Source organism: Thunnus thynnus, chromosome 9 (genome assembly GCF_963924715.1).
Source record: "Thunnus thynnus chromosome 9, fThuThy2.1, whole genome shotgun sequence".
In the NCBI taxonomy this organism is placed as follows: Eukaryota; Metazoa; Chordata; class Actinopteri; order Scombriformes; family Scombridae; genus Thunnus; species Thunnus thynnus.
The window spans coordinates 11,684,222-11,702,139 of NC_089525.1; the positions used below are offsets into that span (position 1 = coordinate 11,684,222).

The following is a 17,918-nucleotide window of genomic DNA, read 5'->3' on the forward strand; positions in this document are numbered from 1 at the left end:
GAACAGACACCCCTCTAACTACCATTCATGATTACCACCAAACAAAACATTATGATTGTCTATTGATTACACTCTGATAGGCGTGATTTGACTTTAGAGATTTTTATTCAGATGAACATTGAGTGAGTACAGTCTCTCTGCGGTTGCCTGCCATCCTCCCATATGCCACAGTTTCATAATGATTTCATGCCCCAATGAGTTGCTCATTCTATTGAAAAGAAATGCGTGTTCCCTGCAATTTATTATTAGCTTCCATTTTACTGAACAAACGAGTACAAACAAGCCCCCTCACACCTTGGTCATTGTATCATACTCTTGTTTTTAACCATGAAATTGTGCTATTTTCTGGGACTTCACTTGAACAGCTCCTACATAATTATGTTGGAGAAAGAATATGTTTTTTTAATTAACACCCTTTGGAAAAACGGCAAATAAAACATGATTTCTACTGAGTTAATAAAACTATCAAAACATTTAATAAGTATTATAGTAATCTTCAAATAGGTAAGCCAGAAAAACACATACCCTTTTCTGTCCGTATATCCCTTTATCTTTCTTTGGCTTAGTTGGTGAACAGTTTTGATTCGCACATACTTGCATCTTTGATACACCAAGTCAGTGATATGTCACTATAGTAATTCAGATGTCTAGTAGATTATAAAAAGAGAAATGGATGATTAAGATTAAAAAAAACACACACACACAAAGATGAAAGCCACTAAATACTCCAGTAATTGCTTATCATGTTTTTGTCCCTGCGTGGGTGCTCTCTATTAACCTCAGTTCACCTTTGACTGTTTAAAAAGGGTTAACAAGGATAAATCATATACGGTGTTCAAGATGAAGTTGTTATTATGCAGAGTGGCTTCCTACTGTTAAGTAAATGCATCTCTCTTCTAAAGCATGGCAGATAACTGGAATGATATATCTTTGTGCTGTGTAAATTTAATTTTTGTACTCACCTGGAGTAATATGGCTAGTGATACCCTAAGAATAATCCTGAATACAAGACAAAACCATAAAAAGTACTGTATAGATGAAGAAAACCTAGAAATCTCTAAATGAAGTGTTATGGTCAGACAATAATATCCTGTTAATCCTCAAATGAGATTTCTAAGGTTGAGAAGACGGATGAATTAGAATTAAATTTTGTATTTTTAAAAAATTGGGGGCACACATTGTTGCCAAACTGGAGCATTCATGAAGTCACATTGTACAAAGAAAATTCTAGTTCATTAATTCAAAGTGGGCGCTAAGCACTCTTACAGAAGAGTAGTCCAACAGAGGGTCTGAATGTTTGGAATTGGAGGCAGCAGGCTAAATGGTTTTATACTCACTCAGTGGCCGGGCATGCAAGCACACTGGCTGCCAGTGGCACTCTCCACAGGGCAAATAACTCCTCAGAGTGCAATTCACTGCTGCCTTTCAATTTGCATGTTATTTAGTTTCCTAGTCACATGACGTTTTCAGTCTGCTACATCATATGTCATCTTCTTTCAGAGTGATGAGAGCTTTTGGTGCTTTAAATGATCAGATGTTGTTCTGATCATGAATCAAAGGCTTAATATATTTCTCTATTATTTTTCCTCTTTGATGTGGGTCACTTCTTTGTTTATTTTCTATTAATGAGGCATTTGATTGAATTTACAAATGAATTATTCCGAAATGAGCGTCCCGAAATGAAATGTTTAAAACAAGTGAATTTTCCTATTATACGAATTATTAAAGCAAGAGAGTCATCGTGTTGTAAAATCATAGATGATATCAAATTAAAATCAAAACAAACAAATACAAATCAAGGACAATTAGTACATGGTGAAATGTTTCATAGATACTGGAGCCCGCCTGATATTGGATTTTGAAGACTGACAATGGATTTTTGAGACAGATGTCACTATTGATGTCAGTCTACTGATTGTGAATAAATTCATCTAAAATACCAATTCATAAGATGTTTCTTTTTGCTTTTTTCCCCCTGACTTTGTTCTGGAGAATAGCTTATATATCGCTATTGATATTTGAGAGTTTAAACAAGACTGAGGCAACTAACTTCAGTATGCTGCCAAGCTCACAATGACAATGCTAATGTTTAGCATGTACAGTCTTTACCATGTTCACGATCAGAGTTTAGCATGTTAGAATACTAACATTTGTTTAGTAACACAAAACACAATGTACAGCTGAGGCTGTTGGAAAGGTCCGTTTTGCAGGTACTGTTAAATATTGGATGAGTTGTAGCACTAGCAGTACAGTACAGTTGAGGCAGATGAGAATGTCAGTTTTGCAGGTATTTGGTCAGAAACCAAAGTAATGGACAAATAGAAATGTTGCCCTGATTTTGGTGCTATAGGAAAAGTCAGCCTCATATATATATACACTCCCAACCAATCCCATAACATAAAATACAACAAAAGAAAAGTTAGACTTAAATATGGGTAATGATGTTAGGCCTGGAAGACACAAGGCTTATGTAACTGGCATCTACTTGTGTTACATTTGAGAATATCAAATTAATTATTAAAAAAACACATACATTATAATTGAATCTACACTAAATGACAACAACAGTACCTAATGGTTAATTGTTATTACAAGGCCAAGACAGCTCAGATTATCAAAAGTTAAGTCTGGTTAACTGTTAAAAGAAGACTAGTGACTAGTAAGACGCAATTGTCAGACAAATTTCAATTCTTACAACATAGAGTATAAAAAGTTGTCATTTTCATTGAAAAAGAAGCTACTTACAATGGACTACCAATGACTTGAGGCAGACAGCATAATTTCACACAATTAGCTTTTGTGGAGGCAGAGTGGCGGGAGAGAAGAGAACCACGACAGCAAGTCTGGAATGAGAAAATCGAAAAATGGAGAAAGTGACTGAAGTGAGCAATAACAAACCTCAGCCATGAGAAAAAATTACCGCAATTGAAACAGAGATTGAAAGTTAGGATTTGAAAAGGGATGAAAAAGATTAGGTACTGTTTTATTGACAGTATTGACAAAAAAAAAAGAGTATTTCTTTCATGATCAGGAAGTGTCTCTTAAGTAGCTTTGTTCAGTGTTGTGTTTTGACATAATCACCCACTGAGGCATTCTTGCAAATAGTCCAAAATACATTAAGTGTTAAAAAATACTTCCCCTTTCTGATGCTATACAAACGATCAACTAGAACCCTTATTGTAGTAACTTCCCTTATGTTTTCATTCTAATGAGGTAAAGAGTGGTGTGAGTTTGTGTAAAAAACAACAAACTGTCTGAAAACAACCTGTGATGCTTTGTAAAGTATTTCATATGGACATAACAATACAGAAAAGGTACAACAAACACTTTGGTTCTCTATTCCTTCCATGTAACTGAACTTGGGTCGACTTGGCCTTTCTTACACCTTTCTGGCTCTTTCTCCTCAGTTGACTTTAAAAGCACAGCTCCTGTCTGCTATTTGTTCAAAGGCTTGTGTATTACATCGGTACAATAAAAAGTGAGTGACCTCAGGCTATGGTACACTGATTTTTCAGACTTTATTTCTTGACTGCATAAAAGCTTTCTCATGTATGATATACAGACAACACAAGAGTAGCATTCATTATTTATAGTCGACCATTCAAGATCTCTGTGATGCTTAGGTGTTTAAGTTGGCAGCGCTGCTCAGACTTTCAACTTCCAATATTTAAATAGGGAAATTGGATGGAGAATAATGAATAACATCAGAAATAGTACAAATAAAATGTGTCTGATTGTCATATTTTGATGTGCGAATGCCAACATGTAAATCTTGATTATAGTAGACACTTTAAAATTAGCTCTCTCTGTTCCACTGCACTTGGCAGAGCTTTCCTCTTTCCATTTACTGAATCACTTGGCGAACGGGATTACTAGATCCCACTGGTGCTTAAGGAGCAAACCCAATTTGCTCTCAAAGTCCTGTACTTTACATAGGTGAGGTAGTGCAAATCTTTTTGAATTCACACTTACTTCACAGTAAGACTGTTTGCCCTAAAATGTTTTACAAAACCAAGAAATCACCCTAACAGCCCTAACATCTAAACCATTTAGTTCTTTTTTGTAGTTTGCTTTATTGTGATATGATCTCAAACAAGAGCCAAAGTTTATGTGATTGCATCCATTTGTCTGTTAGTTTGTGTCCCCAGGTGCTTTATTAGGCCAAACTTCTGTTAGTCTTATACGACTCTTCTGTCCTTGTCCAACGATCTGATTGAGGGCTGGGACAATATGGCAAAAATATATCACAATGTTTTTCACAATATTGACGGTATGACGATATTGATGGTATTTGTTTTGCTTTTTCCTTAATACTAATACCATGAGAAATGAAGCAGCAAGCTAGGTTTTCTATTAAAATTGTTAACTATTTGTAATTGCTTAAATAAATACAGCTAAAATATAAGGATCCATTTAAAATGCTGTATTGAATTTCACAATTTTTATTAGGAATCTACTGTACAATGGGTGCATCGCTCCCATCTCAGTTTTTTGTCTTAGCATTCACAAATTCTTGGCTTACCTATTTGCCTAAATATATGATGACATTTAGTAAACAGTTAGGCTAACACTCAACATTCACATAAATGTCGTTGCATTTACTTTCCTTATACAGATATTCACCTGTTGAGCACACGTAAGATCAAATACAAAGAAAGGAAATATATATGCTTACTGTACATATCATCTTACATTAGGCGTCACTTTAATGTCTGACATTAATAACACAAACACAATAACATCACTGCTGACTATTGTTAATGCAGACGTGATGCTAGAAACTCATTAATTTAGCTAACAACATTAACATTGAATGCACCTCATTAGCTGCTTGTTACAGAAGGTAGAATAACGTTCTTAATTCTGTTGTATTTCATAAGTGTATCTTATTGTCACTTTACCTCACGATAATTGCAAATGCCATTAACACTAACGAATACAAACATAAATTCTCTGTCAGCTAGACTAAGAAACAGGATATGAGGTACTGAGTATATTGTTTTGTCACGCCGGATGTAGCTTTTGGTAATGCACCTGGAGCAAGAGTTGTTGAAGCTCGCATTTTCATGTATTCACCATATTCACTCACATGGCTAGTGTGCAAACAGGTTGCTTGTATTACCACCCTTTGTCCTTAAGCATTGTTTGTTTTATATTCTTCTGTGAAGTGTCTGAACCATCTGACGAGGCACCCATTTTAGGAATCCTCATTAACTCCTCGTAGGTTTCAGCGTTGGTAGTTTAAGGTAGCTACCTGTAGCCATGGACACACTACACAACTTTCTGTCTTGTAATCGGGAGTCTTGAAGACATTGTGGTTTGCACACTACATGACCGATCAGCAATAGGGTGTTACACATTTCAAGATCTTTCATCAGGAGGAATCCCCAACAAGTCTGTCTGGTCTCCAAACTATGTTTTGTCATGAAAACACACGCAAGAAGTAGAAATAGATGCATGCTCCGCTGTCATGACCCCGTGTCTTGCACTCTCATTGGCTGTACCTCATTGCATGGCTCCCCAACATGACCAGGTATTAAGCATAAAATAGTGGTGTCAACTCATGATTTGCTAAATTACGTTGCCTTTTTATTTTTACTTTTTAATCAAATTGTGCTACTTTGTATAAAAATATATTCAGTTAAGATCGCTAATTCTGTCATACAGTTGCTTTAAAAAATTTTTTTAGCAAAATGAATTGTGTAATGACAAAATGCCATTTGACGAAAGTATCACAAAAATGCATACCTTCATATGACACAATACCGGTAAACCGCCCAACCCTAAGCTGACTGGAGAGACCATTACACATAAATGCAGGTCTGCCTTTGAATACTTTGTGTGCGTATGCAACAGTTACTTGTTTAGCAAGTAAGGAAAGAACTAAATATACTGAACACACTGTGATTACTGGAGGAGGAAAAAATATTTACAATCACTGGCCTCTGTGGTTGTAAAGATAGAAACGTTGTCATCCTTAAATGCTTCCAAAATCCCTGAATTTGATAGATGAACAAACATGCAGTGGAAAAAATCCCTCAGATTAACACACCATCAACATCGTCATCATCACCACAAGCTTTTGAAATTTGAATGTATGCTTGCTTATACATATAAAAATCTGTTTTCACAACCGCATAATGGACACGTTAAGTCAAGGTTAACTACCCAGACGTCAAACAATATCTAATTGAAAGCTGATGTGAACAATGTCTTATATTGTTTTGTCATATTAAGTGAATGTTGGTACAGTGAGAGGTTGTGCCAGATACAGAAAACGAAGAGAGCTGAACTCATATGAACTGACTATGAAGAGCAGCTTTTATCTTTTCAGTCATTTTTGCTTTAGGTAACAAACAGACCCAGATTCCCAAATAAATCATAAAGGCAGAACAAAGAAAAAATAACGCTCCAAACAAATGGCACACAGCAATTTTATCATGGATGTTTGGAAATTTATAGTGAAGTGCTAAAAAAAGCTAAATCAAAAATTATTTGAAAAACTGTCTCTAGGAATTTGTTAATATCTATTGCTGCATAGATTTACTGAACTGTTACCTGTCTGAGTGTGTTTGCCTAAATATCTGTGCATGTATAAGTGTTTTAGAAGGATTTTTGGTGGGATTTTATTCTGCACAATATGATACTATTTTCCTAGCTGTCCCCATGGGTCCCCAGTCTGAGGCCTTTTTGCCTGTCAGATATGCTTTCAAAGTCATGCATTTATAAACCATGATTCTCAGCCACAGTGTACCACCATAGGTTTCACTCAGCCAAGTACTGTTTTATTTTGAGAGAAATTGTGTTTTTCTGTACTTTGCATAATCAAGAGCAAGTCCTCTTTGCTGATAAAATAAGCATTTCTGAAGGTTAAAACCTCCTTGCTTCTATTCTGGAGTTGCCATTCTGCATGAATGGCCCTCACTGCAGGTTTCACATACACTTATGGACAAAATGTTCTCAGCTTTTATAGTTTGCTGTTTTTGCTTGAATAAATTCCGTGCGGTGTTTGTGCAGCTTTGACAACATGTTAGTTAAAGCTGCAGTGCGGAACTTTTGTCCTTTTGTCCTGCCCCTTCTGGCAGTGAGAGTCATTACACAAACAGTGAGAGTCATTACACCAACAGTAAGAGTCATTACACAAACACTGTCGATGCTTGCTTACATCATAGGTGCCACTGTGGCCAACTCTGTCGCTGCTGTTGTGGCTGTAAAATGGTGGATGACTCATTTCACTATCAGAATTTGATCCATTTGGTCTGATAACATTTGGAAAGTCTAGAAGAGCCATTATTAAATTATTTACTCCTTTTTCAAGTTAGCAGAGGGCTAAACCAGAGGAAATTTCCAAATAGGCGTTATTTGAATTAACTGACCACATACTGTGAATCTAAATGGTCACTTTTCTCGCCTGAAAAATATTAAAAAATAACTAACTAACTAACTAACTAACTAACTAAGTGACATATTAACAGTCCTACACTAAAAATTACAACAGCCTTTAGTCTGTCACATAGAGTTGCAGGGGAAATTATGTCATGTTCGGCCCCCCTAGCCGTCCCGACAGGTGCTCAGACCTCAGGTATCTTCATCAGACCGCAAGGCTGGTTGGTCATTGCTGATTGATGTGAAACACATTACTACTGTTGTGCCAGCACAGGAAAATTGCCAGACACCAGATTTAAAAAAACTCTGTATATTGCAAAATACAGAGATGTACTTGTTGGTGATTAATCAGCATTATGTGAACTTGTTTGGCAAGGGCTTTAATGTAATGGATGTTCATTTATATGTAAAAGTCCCACACGCCGGCATTTGTATTTGTATTTGTTGAGGCAGCAAAATTATTTGTATTTGTATTTGTATTTGAATAAAAGTGGAAAGAGGCTTAAAAATCCTGTTTTTGTTTTTATTACGCTTTTAATTTTAGAAAAAGTGTTACAATAAGTGTTCATGAATAAACTACCTTACAAAGGAGGTCCTCACACCGAGTGTCAAACTGGAGTCTCCCAGATCACAGACGACTGCGCTGACTACTCAGCTAAAACTTTACTCATCACCTCATTGCAGACAGACCTCTACCTAACACACCCATAATACAGAGACAGCACAGCATGTAACGTGTAGGGAGGAACTTCAAAGGCGATTCTTGCTTTGCACTTTTCATTTATTGCCTCATTTTTAACAACCTAACTTTGTGGAAAGGAGAAGGGAAACAACAGATTATGTAGAGTCCCTTGGGAGCACTTTGCGTGTGTCAGAGGCTCAGCTTTATCTCTGGGGAACACCCCCAACTCCGGGAGTGATGTCCAAATAAGGAAATATGCATCATGTAGAAGGTGGATGTGACTCCTCTCGAGCAGAGGAGAGAGACTGAGATAGCGATGTAACCGACCTGCGTGCCGGTATTTGACAAGGTTTTTCTTTTCTTCCTGAAAACAAATAATTTTTAAAATATTTGTATGAAACAAATATTCATAAAAAAACCCACTATTTATGCTTTGCCAAATAACTAGTACTAGGGCACAGCTCTACTCCAAACCCCTAATTTACAGTGTGTTGCATTAACATCACACTATTTGTTGCATTAATATCAAATGTTGTCAGGGAAAATAAATTGTTCTTGCAAATTAATTGCACATCAGTGCAAACAAATTGTTTTTAATGGTATATAATTATTACCATTGTTTACCTCTAAGCTACTGAACATATAGTTGATTATGAAATTAAGGAAAGAATAATGAGTGACATTAAACAGCAACTTAACATCACTGTTTAGTGTGGATACAGGTGCAACAGAGCACACTTCTGACCACAGCCAACCATCTAATTATTTTCTGTAAAATTGTCTCAACTTTTTAGCGCTTAAAGTTAAGTTTTGGTGTCATGAGACAATTGTGAGCATTTAAGTAATAGATGGTAGCCGGCAGATAACTTGCCACATGGTTAATTTTTTTGAGGGGGGGGGTGGTGGTGGTGAATGAAGCCATACACATCCTGAGAGCTGCCTGGAAAGCCAAATTAAGAGAAGATAAAGTCCCTAACATTCATCCCAATGGCTATCTATCTATTCGTCTGGTGTCCGTATATACAATTCACTTTTGTCTATGCATGCATCTGTCCATCTGTTCACCCGTTCAGCTCACTTCTATCAGTCTCTGTGTGTGTATGTGAGTGAAATCACACCACAGGCCGTTTGATTCATCCAAAGTGTATTTGTATGAAATCACCAAGCAATGCGCATCATGTGGTGATGTATGGCTTTGTCTTGTGAAACCCATGCTACAGAGAGACAACTGTAATGATGCCTCTATGATCTCTGAGAGTTTATTCTGAGATATTTTCCACCAGTCACTGCTGAAAGCGTATACAGAGCAGACAAATCTTCAATCTCAGCTGACATAAGGTTACACCTGGTGACGCAAGGATAAGCAATATACTGCAGAGTGACTTAGTAGAACTGCAAAGGCTGCACCTGCACCCTGTTGAATTCTGGGTGTTAAGACCCACACTTTACTGGATGCAATAGGATGCCAAGGTCTCTGAAACTGGTTGTAACTGAGTTCAATTTTAGGAGTGAAATGTACAGCTGACTAATGGGACAATAAACTGAAATAAAACAAAATCCAGGGCCAAAGCACAATGCACATTTCAAGTATAAGATTGTTTTTCATTTTAAAAGCAATCCACGGCCTATCCATTTTCACCCAGCATTATTTGTTTAGAAAATACGCATGTAAATCATTGAAAGATCTGTAAATAAGGCCTTGTGTTAAAGTATTTCTGTTACACTTCCTGCAATTTATGACTAAAACAATTCCTTTTTCCTCTGATTTAAAAGTGGGCATTTTCGAAAATTATTCAAAAATAAAGCCAAGCCTGAAGAGTGATGGAGTGAAGCACTGCATCAGTGTTTTAGGTTGGTATATTTGCTCAGACAATCTTATTAGGATCATTTTAGTACTCCTTTCATAAAGTTTTGCATCATGTTAAGCTTAGTGATAAATAGTACAATTTCTGAGAGTTACTTATAAGAGTACACAGTCTTTTATATTTTTAAGACCCTGAAAGACTGCGTTGATGTGGGATTGCATTGTTTTTTTACACCTACTTCAAAGCGTTAGGGTTCATGGAGTATTTTGCAGTTTGTTATTTTTCCATTTTTGCGTATATGTGTGTGAGTCAGTGTGTCTGTGACACTGCTGGAGATCAAAGTAAACTCATAAACAACACACTGCTTTATGCATAAGACGCTTAACGACTCCGGCAAGCTCACAGTTTAAGGTGCAGCGTTATTCTTCATCTTTTACTGCTCATTCAGGTTCAAAGGCAGCAGAACGCACAGATAACAGACAAACAATATAACATTCATAATTGTTTAAAGCTCCCTAAGTTTGTTAATACATAAGAGGCAATTAATAAATTATTTTAATTACAACATTAGTGATCATTATGTTGAACATGTAATCCAGAGCAGCATTTTATGAAGACTCTTCAGGATGTAAATTGATCACGTTACAATAAGAAAGTAAACATAAGGTGGATTTAGGGCATTTACAATGCAGTCAACTGAAACTACAATGACACATTGCTACATCATGAGGGAAATAACTATGATGTGATTTGATGAGACAAAGATTATGATGAAGTGAAAGACTCAGTGAACCAGGGCGTACTCAGTGGCTGAGGGCATCTGTCCTTATGGACAGTTAGAGGGACACGATGAAGAAAATATGCTCAGCAAATACATTTTTACTGAGAAGCAGAGTCACTCCTACTGATAAATTATGGAGTCATAAATAGACTCAAAACACATTACTTTTGATGTGGAAGTTGCATATTAGAATGGAATACACGTACTGTATCTGTTCCGTGTACGGTGAGAGTCCAGAAAAAATCACTATACTTTCAGAAGAACATGCACAATCAAATGCGTGCTGTGTGAAAGGTGCATCATAGCAGCATGCTGCAGATAGGATTGGTCTCATCTCAGGTTGTGTTAAGTCCTGCTGGTGTAGTAAATGACCTCGTTTAATGAGGGGAGCATCCACAACCCGTTTGCCTGCCATGTGCTGGTGCACATTATTAACATAAAAATCCGGCAGCACACCCTAGAGTTTAATACGTCCAGGATTATACGCACATACTGACAAACCCCCCCTCCCTCCCTGACTCCCTCTGTTTCTATCTGTGCCTCCCTTGCTATCTGTATCTCTCGCTCCTTTCTCTTTTACTGTACCTGTCGTCTTTGCTCTTGTCCCTGCTGGCTGGCATGTAAACAATTTCTCTTGCATGTTGCAGTGATGAAAAGAGTCTCCCGTGGAGATGGCTTTGTGTCCAGCTCTGACATTTCTATTTGCTTAGAACATGGCTGTTGATGCCTTGGCAAAGCTTGAGATGTTGGATTACAGCCTGGTCATGTTTCCGTTTCAGATTTAAGCACTTGACCTTTAATAGGAAGCTGCTCTGTTTATTTGCCCGCATGGTGTTTATTTAGGTTAGATAGATCTTGATGGCCTTCTTTGTTTTTCCTCAGGGTTAGAGAAAGTCCCTTGTGCCTCCAGTCTAGCCATGAGATTAACTTGATTCGGGGTCTTATCAGGATTAAGGTGGTTCAAATATTGGGGATGAGTCATATTATTTCTTTGGGATTGGCAGCTAGTTGATCTCTTTTTTTTTTGGTAGAAAATATGTCATTTTCAACCAGCATATAATCAGCTGTATTCTGCAAATACATTGGCACCGTCTGTACATATAAATTTTCTTTGTGTATTGTGCGACAGCCCATAATAGAGTACAGTGGATAATCTGATATGATAATTGCAAAAATCTGTAACCCCATTACAACTGATAAGAAATTTAAGCAGATTGTACAATGTAGGTTAAAAACTCCTAATTCCCTTTTTATACATGATGTTTGTTGGCCAACGGGAAGCATATTGGAACCAAGTCAAAGTCCAATGCAAAGCTTCATTCTCTGTCCAACTTTTACTTAGCAAAACATGTAACACTTATGGCAGAAAAGCACAGAGTTAAATCTGATAACTATGTGTCAGCGGATATTCATTTGTACATAAAAATATAAGATCAAAAAAAATATAGGATCCCTTCAAGAATTATGACCAAGACGCATATCAAGCTGATGAAGATATTTTACAGTTGCAATTTCTAAATTACTATATTTTTTACTACTATTACTATTGCTTGTTACTTATCAGTTGACATAAACACCAATAAAATATATCTAAATGAGTTAATATCAGCCGATGTGTCAATCAGGTTTTATTCAGAAGTGTACTTTAGAATTTAGTATGGAAACAGGAAGTCAGTAAAGAGGTTGTGGCAGATTTGAGAAAACATTCTCATATGGCGCCCACTTCAAACGTTATCACTTGATTGAATGGGCATTATCAGTGGTTATCAGCCTCATAGATATGAGTTAGAAGGAGCCTGCCACACCTACTAGTAGGTTCAGAAGGGTGTTATCATCCATTGGTAAGGTTCAAGTCACCTTTATTATAACCTGGCGAAGTGAGGTTGTTCAGATGATGTCAACATCAGATAACGTTTTTACTTGTTAGGAGGAGGCGGGTTGGGTGGATGGCTAGATAGTTAGCTGACTGGCAACATATGAAGTTGCAAGCAAGAGACAGTTCGAGACCACCTGAAATTTTTACCACATTTTACAATGGTTGATGTTTCAGGTGATTATTTTAACACAAACTATGATCTTTTCCTAACCCTAACCAAGTGGTTTTTGTGCCTAAACCTAACCAGACCTTAACCACAGTGTTGTCACATCATAAAACATAATTATTTTGTAGCGTAACATAACTTAGCAGCATATTACCTACTGGTAGGTGCCACGGTCCTAGCAGGTGTAGCAGGCCCCTTCTAACTAGTATCTATGAGGCTGATAACCAGGGATAACATCTACTCAATCAAGTGATAACATCCGAAATGGATAGCATCTGAAACGGGTACACATGATCGAAAAGAGCTGGCTCAAATTTGGCTGCTTTCTGAAGATAAAGATATCTGAGGTGGAAAGGAGCTTTATTAGTGATGCTGAGCTTGTCCCATTTTATTGCACAAGTCCATGCTTATTTGGAATTGTCAAAAAGGTACCACTGCTCCCCACTCCAATGTTAAGTCCTATTTTCATGGTGCAATAGCCCATCAAAAAGCTAATTTATAAGCTAGAAGAGAGCAGTTATGACCAATTGAAGAGCAGGTGGTCTGCACTCCAGTATCCCCAAACCAATATACAAACACATCTGCTCACAACTGCAGCAGCATTCTGTCCTGCATTAGTCAAATGTGTCTTCACCCAGATCTGCGTCACAACTGCTAAAGTCTGATAAGCACAATAGTAGCAGACCAATTTGCCGGAACAAGGTAGTAAAGTAAATCTTTCAACTTGTTTTCATTGCGAGACAGATATCTGTTCTGATTACTAAAATATAATTTCAATACAGCCAATGCTTTGCAACTACTAAAAATTCTATATTCAGTGTTATAAAATTGTTTCATATTAATTCTACTCCTCTACAAATATGCCTGTAGGAGGCTTTACAATTAGCTGTCATGTTTATCTAAGCTGGTACTATTTAAGTCCTAGACAAACTTTCTGCATAATACCTTGGAGTAATTCTGAGATGCTTGATAAATACAAGATACAGTACCCTGACAAATCCCAGACCACAGACATATCTGAATATCATGTAAAGCAGAATTATCCTTTAATTAATCTATACACTAATCCTGATTAGGATCGTGATAAGTCAACATGCAAAGTAAGCCTGCGGAGATGAGTAAAGGGTCAATGAATCTCCATAGATGACAATTTATCCTTAGTGAGTCCAAAATCACTAAAACTGAATAGTTTCAAACCCTCACCACAAACCAGTCAAACTCACTTGACTCAATCCGATGGTTGTGGCTTTATTGAGTTAGGTTGACAAGACTAGTATGCCAGGTCAGGGAGCAAGCTTGATCCGTTTAAACGCCCACTTGACATCGAGACACAGGGACTTGACAAATCTCTTTATGGGTCCCTGAAGAGGTATCACTCTGACCTGAGGTAGCCACTAAGCTACACTTCTCTGGGCATTGAGCAAACATTCAACATTTATTGTGACATTTTGATTTATTCTCTTTTTGTGTCCCTTTTCCCCACAGACTTGTTTCTGTCTGGAGTTCAGTTTCATTGCAATTCAATCTCACTTTTTCACTTGGAAAAACAGCTCCTGAGACGTTGTTTCAGAAGTACCTTAAACAACTGCTGAGCCATTGCACAAATGAGGAAGCAAACTCAAAATGTAGCGTAGAGAGTGATGATCCCCACTGGTGTCAAAGTTGTTTTTTTTATTATTAAATTCAAATGAAAGTTGTTACTTGAAACAGTAGTTACTGTCTGAATGCCTTGAAACTTTTACTGTTCAAACGACTCCAACTGTAACCCAGGTCCTAATTGACACACTTGAACAAAACGAAATTGAAAATGTTGTTTTTTTTTTATTTTCACTCTTTTATATTGACTGCATTAGAGCTCACACCATCCCGTTACTGTCTCCTGCAAAGCCCACCATTTACAACACACTCCATATGTCCTCCTACACAACAACATCATGTTCTGTTAACAAGTTTTTTACAAGAGCAGCACTTTATCAAATGGTCACCTCAGCCCATCTCACACAACACACATCTTCACACCACTGTGAAACTGAATACGATCATCTGTGTGTAGGAGTTTTCCCCAGTGAACGTGCAGCTATACAGTACAGAGAAAAGCCATTGACTGTGAATTGTGATCTGATACTCAATACAACCAGTGTGGGCAGAGCATGTCTGATAAGCCTGAATACATCATGAAGCCAATTGAAGAGCTTGAATTAAACCAAAGGCGTTTTAACGTTCAGATTTTTTTCATCCCACTAAATAGCATGACTAAAGTATAAAAGGAAAATATTGCGTAAATAATTGATCAGGCTGTAGATGGGAGTGCATTAGAAGCAAATTAAAGCGCAACAGTCATGTAAAAATTCTTCTCTCAGGCTTCCAGTAAATATTTTTTCTGCTCTTTGTCTCTGAATCTGTCTGTCAGTTTGTCTTTCCCTTCTTTCCTCCTTCGCTCCTCCCTTCCCTCGTCTCTGCGCCAACTCTCTCTCTAATAAACTGCAGCAGTTGTAACTCTTACATCACCCCCCTCTCATCATTTTGGAGGTTGGTGGAGAATATTGAGCAGTCACTTACCCTCATATTGACATGACTGTAGAGAAAGCACAGAGAACACTTGGTATGTTTTTCTTTTTTCATCTCTTGGTTTTTTCATGTTTGGCGCGTGTCTATGTCTGAAGTGGGGAAATGGGGGAAGAGGAGGCGCATCTCTTTCACACATGATGGTGTTGAAAAAGCTTGATTTCACCTTGACTTATTTTTTTGCATCCTTCACTGTCTGGCTGCTCGATGATGTGCAATTTTCACAAACAGCAACCATCCTGAGTCATCAGGAGACATTTCTGCAGTGGAGATCGGTGTGTCTAGAATTCACAATACCATCATGCCTTGCACACATTGATTTTTCTGCAGTAAGAAATGTTATTGACTTGGAAAGAAAGACAGAGGAATTCATGGCAAGGATGTTGGTGCATATTCCGACATTTGAGATAGTTCATGTAATACCCTCTGGTACTCTGTCATCTCATAACAAACAGGCTGCACTGTGGACGATATACTGTTATATGACAGCACAACAAAGTGTTATGACAAGCAAAAGAGAATATATAGTGGACACATATAGGCTACGCACCTTATCATTAGTGATATTATCAAAGAAAAGGAAAATGCCCTGTTAGTGTGGAATAATAGGCTCTGGCATTAAAAGCAGCCAGACAAATGAGTAAGGCAGAGCTTCCCACTGACTCATTTAATTAGATGTTATCATTCTGAGCTTAAAATTATTCATACACTTGGAAATATCCTGCTTCTGCACAGCCCACACATGTCATTCTGAGGCACAAAGCCATAAGCCTAATGTGTGTCATTCCAACACATTGTACATATTTTCTTGTGCGGTGAAAAACATACATGGGGGCATATTAAATATGGAAGTAGAGGAGAAGAAAGCTCCCATAACTCCCAGCTCCACTGATTACCTCCACTCCTGGGAAACACAAACAGTTCTTACATGTGGCTCCACAACCTTATACATAAACAATGCCATGTGTAGCGTGAAATGTCTCTCACTTATAAATTAATACACTATAGAACGTAAACAGCATGCACTTAGATGAAAAGAAGCATGGAAAACATAAATCAGTCAGTCTGTCTTCATGTTGCTATGGGACATCTCGTATGATTTGATTTAAGATGAAAAGATGAATTTGTAGAGAGGAAAGAAACAGTGCGAGTCTGTTATATGGGCTCATTTCAACTTTCAAATATATAGAGAAAAATGGAACAGAGTTAAAAGAGATTTTTTTTCTTGTGTGGCTCATCTCTGAATATGATTTTGAAGTTGATGCTTCAGTGATGTCCATGTCAGTAATGTATGTCTTGTATTTATTCCAAATAAGACGAATGAATTCTTTAAATTGCTACATGTTTGCGTTATACGTGAATGAAGTTGAATGCCTTTTTTGTAGCTGTCAATTTTTTCTGTTTAGCAGCATTGCTTTGTTGCTGCACATAAACGTTTATATTGATTTTGCATATTACTCATTTCACAAATCCTCCAGTTGTGAAATGAATGGGCTTAATCTGATGTAATGAGCAAATGTGAACTCCTTTTCATGCTAGTACTGGAAAGTGCTTTTACTGCCACAGAATGTAAACCAAAATAATTTTATAAAGAATATTGTGATGGCGGTTGAAACAGAAAAAAGTTGAAAGTTGAAAATGTGATGTATGCTTTACATTGGACCAATTCAGCAGTTTCAACCTTTGAGCAACAAATCTCCACATCCCTGTCAGATTAGCTCAAGTACTACATTGACACCACTCGTCACGTCCAAACGTATGCATTTCAATTTTAAAGTAGATGTTAAGTAAAAATATAAAATCTGGATATTGTTGCAATATTTTTTTCTTACAAGTGATTTGTCAATGACTAGGTCAGTTTAGTCAAGTTTGCATTCATACTACTACCATTTGGAGTGACAGACGCTAGTTTTGGCAAACTTTTTAAGCTGTTTATTACTTTTAGCTAATTATTCAACCTGTTTATCCATTAAATTTAGGTAACTGTTTATCCATTACTTCTAGCTAACAAATCCTCTCCTTGTGAACAATTAAATCCATTTAGCCATTACTTTTAGCTAACTATTTGGACACACTGCAAGTTTCTAACTAGTTTTCATGCACTCTCAATGGCAACATATGGCTTTAAGCCTTGTTCAATGATTCGAAAAGAGATGAGACGGCTTTAGAACCGGTGTGAACTGGTTAAGCCCCAGTTATACTGAGAGGACCCATACATTATGATCAGACGTCTTGGGATTCTTTTTCAAGTTGCATCCAGTCTTGTTGCGAATCATAGAGCCGAACTGGCTTTTTTTTAAAAATTCTGAACTGGCCATAAGGTGTTCCAAGTGACACAGGTTGGTGGGAAGTGTATCCTGTTCAGCTAGCTGCTTATGTGCTACTCTGACAATAAATTTATCGAAGATCAGAATTTCACCGATTTGTAATCCTATTCGGAAGGTTATTTCCTCCTAAACATACCATATGTGGGCGTATATTTTTAATCTAATTATAATTTTTAATTTTTTCAAGTTAACTGAGCTACTCCACAAATTTTCAATGTACCCCATGGCAACCTCTGGTATCCTCTGGGGTATCCTCTGGTAAGTACCAGAGATTAGGAATCACTGATCTTTCCTTTTAATCCGAAGCTTAAAGCTGTTCCACACTGAAAT

General features: G+C 37.2%; 1 long non-coding RNA gene across 3 annotated transcripts in view; it reads right to left on the bottom strand.

Moving 5' to 3' along the window:
- The window catches only part of LOC137189156 (uncharacterized), a 102,959-nt gene that overhangs the window by 21,413 nt on the left and 63,628 nt on the right, over nucleotides 1-17,918 (bottom strand). For all 3 annotated transcript variants that reach the window (XR_010929593.1, XR_010929595.1, XR_010929594.1), the window contains one exon: nucleotides 2,746-2,843. This is a non-coding gene — a long non-coding RNA (uncharacterized lncRNA). The remainder of the gene's footprint in view (nucleotides 1-2,745; nucleotides 2,844-17,918) is intronic.